Source organism: Pteropus medius, unplaced genomic scaffold, assembly GCF_902729225.1.
Source record: "Pteropus medius unplaced genomic scaffold, Ma_sr-lr_union100, whole genome shotgun sequence".
Lineage (NCBI taxonomy): Eukaryota > Metazoa > Chordata > Mammalia > Chiroptera > Pteropodidae > Pteropus > Pteropus medius.
Window position 1 is genome coordinate 942,566 of NW_024354501.1, and position 5,173 is coordinate 947,738.

Consider the following 5,173-nt stretch of genomic DNA (forward strand, 5'->3'; position numbering starts at 1 on the left):
GTCCCCCCCCCAACTCCCTGCTTTCCATGAGCACAAAAAACATACACAGAATCCTGTAGCTTTACAAAACGTCCTCGCGATTCCTCTCTGAAATATTTTCCCGGAAACGATGTTACAAAACAGGTTTTTAGACACTTTCTTAGAAAACCAGCTCTGTTATCACATGAACCGTTACCAAAGGATGCAACAGAGACTTGTTTACAAACGTAGACTCTGCGCGTCAGCATTACATTCCGGGAAACCTCAAGTAAACAAATCAAACAATAAAACCTTCGCGTGCTGAATTCCCTGCCCACCTCCTAACACCGATGAACAGTGTGTGCACATTCCCCGCTCGCTGGGTTTTATATGTAATTCCTCTTCACGCCACGAGCTGAACACAATACCCCTGAGACTCTGAACACGCTGTGGGGCGGCACGTGTCCCCTGAACATGCTGGCAGGGAAGGGGAGACGTCCCAAGATCCGCGTGCCACACGTGCGTCCAAGCGCCACACGTGATGGCTCTTGCTGGTAAGTGCTTCGATGGTGAGATGATGCTCCGCAGCCAGAAAAACGTCGTTTTCCCCCAAACCCAAAGACGTCCAATGAATGTGGACATCTGAAGGGCAAGATGAAGTCAGGGCGCTATAAAATGAACTTATTTCATCTGACTGGAGCCGGGGAAGCTTCTGGCTGGCTCCAGACGCGCTGTCCTTCCCTTTCTGCCCGCATGTCCCCGCAGGGCTGGTCACAGCCACCGGACACCGTCTGCAGCAGCGCGACGCTGTGGGAAACACGCTCTGCCTGGGCAGACGCCGCCCACACGCTCGCTCCCTGGGTGGCATCAGGACGGGGCTGCCCTCACGAGGGCACCAGACACATTTCTGGGGATTCGAGTGGCAGAGGATGCGTGTGAAGGAACATCCCAGGCCTCAGGAATCCACACGGTCAGCGACTGAAAGTGGAGACTTTCCCGTTTGGGCACAAGACGCTCTGTTACCAGTTTATATAAACCTTCGTCCTGTTCTCTAAGCACAGCTCATGTCTAAGGTTCTGGAAACAGGCCACCTTCCAGGACACGGTGCGGTTCTCAGCGTCATTCCCACAGACCTCTGGAGCCGACAGGTGAATCAGAGCCTCTGAAGACAGAAGTCAAGGGACCGGTTTGAAGTTTCAATACAGCTGACCGAATGCTCAACTACAACAGCCCCGAACAGCCACCCGATGGCGTCGAGGTGCCCACCATGCGGTGACGCCCTACGAGTCGGGACGAAGTCCTTGTCCATCTTTCTTGGCCCCGTTCCGGTCCTCAGACGACAGACACTTCACCTTTTCACGTCTCTGTAAAACCGACAAACGTATCGTACGATGGTCTTTCCACGATGGTTACAAGGGACCGAGGTGCTTCACGTGTTCACCTGCCGGGACCTTCTTCTCCGAGTTACCTGGACGTGTTTTCGTCACTTTAAAAACAATTGTTCAAAGTCTTTTGTTTTATACCGAGCGGAGCGTGAGGCTCGCCACCCCACCCTCTGCTCCCAGCGGCACGAAAAGCGCCCGCGTCTCTGGACTCGAACCTTTACGGACAGAGGGGAAGTGAGGCCGGAGCCGGAAGCCGAACCGCCCACCCCGGGCGACCGATCTTCGCGCCCGCTGTCCGTCTGCACGTCGGCGGAACGGAAACGAGTCACGGTCCGTCAAACGCCTGACGGCCGCCCCCGTGAGGGAGGAGATCGGCAGAGTCGGTCTGTGCCTTCCTAGAGCCGCCTTCCCCACTTGGCTGCATTCCAGGCTTAGACAGAAAGCCATGGTTTTGATGAAAGTTTCTCCATTACGACCTCGGCCACTGTGATGGATGGGTGCTGCTGTCGTCACTGTGACCTCCCTCAGGGAAAACGCCCCGTGTCTGCGAGTCAAGGCCCTGACGCCCAGTCTAGCTCACCGGAGGGCAGAACACGCGCCGAAGACCACGAGGAAAATGCAATGCCCCGAAGTGCCCGCCGCCCCCCAAAAACGACGACGGCAACGTCACTCGATAACCTGTGCGCGGTCGTCCGACACAGCGGTCACTCGTTCTGTCCCGTCCAAGCCACAGAAGAGGCTCGTTTCAAGCGAGTTCCTTCCTAAGTCGCCGTTTTCAAAAACCTCCGTGATTTTTCATCGTCTTCGGTCCAAGCCGCCGAAAACCATGTCCTTGTTCCCGGCCTGCGTCCCTTCTTCAGTGGCCTCGGCATGGGAGGGACTCGGACGTGACAGTCTGTGCTCGTCCTCCCTTCCCAAACCCAGGGGATCCTGACTAAGCGGCGAGCTTTCCGAATCCGCGGGTAAAAGCGCACAGAGAAGCGTCGCCAGAACACAGGACGAGGCTTCAGCCAACACCCACGGCCCAGAGCGCCTTCGCAGCCCGCCTGTGACGAGCAGGCCGTCCCCCAGAATCTGCTGGCCGCCGTCTCCACAGAAGACCGCCCCGCCCCTACGGCGATCGAGAAGGGACAGACTGGGTGACGCCGCTGGCCGCAGCCGGTGCCTGAAAGTGAACACAACATGGCAGGGGACAGAAGCTGTCCCCTGTGCCCGCCGCACAGCGCAGCCTTCCTGCTGCCCCAGAATGGAAGGGTCTCAGAGCTGCCCTCGATCCCCACGTCACCTCTCTGCGGACCTTGGGCACGCCGAGGTCACCTCAGACCGGTCCCCTCTCCCCCGCCTCCCTCCCCGCCCCATCTACAGCCACCTTGCCCACCACTGCCTCTGAGCCCTCACCCGACGCTGTCACAGATCAGCCAAACCCCAGACCCCCTGCAGCACTGGGAGGCGTCAGGATCAAGAAGAACCATGACACACGTGACCCTCAGGCCGGCCCTCCCCCACGCATGACACCCCAGCTGGCTGGCAAAGCAGCAGCACCCTGGGCATGGCCCTGCTCAGACGAGGCTCGGCCACCACCACCAGCGCCCTTTCTCCCAGGGGTGAGCGACCGTCCTCGGCTGCACCGCACGGCCACGGGGGAGGACCCCGGTCACCGCCACCCTCAGCGGATCCGAACTTATCCCTCTCTGTTCTCACGTGATTCTGCCAGTAGGACGGCGCTGGCGACCTCGACTGGCTCGGCACACTGACAAACTGACCCAACCACGAGGCCCGAGCTCACCCGCTTCTGGCAGAACGGGGGAGACACCGTCCGCACGCCTCAGGGACACTGTTCCCTCATCCAGGCCCAGCTGCATCTCATGGATGCTTGTCACTGACACTGCACAGACACCCACCTCATTCACGCGCACGCACGTGTGCACACACCCCGACAAACGCGGACGGCTTCAGGAACGAGGCCTTGCTGTGTTCTGCTGTCCGTGGAAACTTTTTCATTTATGTTTTTTCCAAATCGCTATCTGATTACTATTCGACACCCTCACGACAGCTTACGAGCAAAGCACATGCACCTGGTCACGGGCCGTTCAGCACAGACAGCTAAAGATCTGTCACCCGTACAGGTACACAGATACTGAAGTACGACGTGAGATGAAAAACTCGATCAAAAACGCGTGGCATTCAGCAAACCGGTTCCCGAAGGCTCAGCGTCCCCAACTGCGAACGGCCAATCTCGCCCCCTCGAATCGGTGTGAACACTCCGAAGTCTCCAGCTGTGTCTTGCCGACGCACAGAAGAGAGGCAACTAAGAAACACGAGAGCACAGTGCACGCGAAAAATGCCCGTGCGGTCTCGTCTCACGCCGAAGCGGCATCTCCAGCAGACGGCGGTCCTCACGCGTGGGGTCACGGGAGCCGAGCCACAGAAATCGGGACACGGTCTCAGTGAACCGTGGCACAGAGCGGGAGCTGAGGGATCCTAGCAACGGGGAAAAACACAGCGGATCCAAGTCCCCTGAAGCTGTCACCGGACGTGCACGGTGAGGAGGACAAAGGGAGACGGCAGCGGGCACACGCAGGGGGCGGCAGAGCTCGGAGGACGGGCCCCGAGTCCCCGGACTGACACCCTGGCCGGACTTCAGAGCACTCACGTGCCACCTTCATCGTGCTCAGGAAGCAGCTCATCATAAGCCCAGCCAGGGTCCTTCCCAGCGACGGGTCGCCTGGGAGGCCAGCGCATGCAGACGGGACAGCCCCGGCTCGGGAGAAGGAACGCCACCTCTGTGTCACACACAGCCGGCGGCGATGTTGTCACCGAACCGGAGAATCCACTCCCCGAGCAAATCAGCCAACGAACCGAACGCTGACGCACCCCAAGCCTGTCTCCGACAGAGACCACCACAGACGGCACCCACGCCCGCTGTTCCCCCGGCGACCCCTCGCGACCCGAGTTCAGGCCGCAGATTCCACAGAGCACCCCAGGGCTGAGCATAAGACAGTGATGTGACCGAATCCACGCGGAGGGGCCAAGGCGGCCGAACAGGCACCACATGGAGCTCAGCAACGGGCCCCGGGCGCCACCGTCTGCGGGGCCGTGACAGCCCCAGCTGCGTTCCGACGCCCGGAGACCGAGGGCCAGGGGAGGATGGTGACACGGTCCCGATGTGACCATGGAAAGATGAGAGCACAAAGCTCCTTTCTGGAAGTGAGTCACCTGACGGACAGGAAGCGCCTGTGCCGGCAACTGCGTCTCTGACTCTATTTTGCTACCGCGGCACGAACCATCGCACACGGGGTCTGCGCCCGTGACGGGTGCACGGGGAGCCCAGAGCCCGGGCGGCACATCCCCGCCATTCCGGGTCGCGCTGTCGTCCGACGTCCGGCGAGCTGAGGCCTCCCGAGTCCTGGCCGCCTTGCCCGCCGTTTACCATTGGTCCTGCTCGCCAGAGGGAGGACGTGCCCGCAGCCTCCGACCACTTCTGTCCCTTGTCAGGGCCTCCCCTGGGTGGGCAGCTGGGTGTGGGCAGCACGGGGCGCAGGGCCCCACTGTGGTGATGCCGAAACTGCTGTCCCCGGCCAACCTCCTGGCCGACCTCCCGGCCACCAGGCCACCGGGCGAGCTGGCACACCTCCCAGCAGCACGGGGCGGCCAGCGCTCAAGGTCTGTCCACCGTTTGAGAATCTGCATGAAGCAGAACCTGGAGCCACCCCCAGGGACAGCCCGCTGCCCACTGACTGGGGACAGGCGTCACCTACTGCCCGCTGACTGGGGACAGGCGTCACCTGCTGCCCGCTGACTGGGGACAGGCGTCACCTACTGCCCGCTGA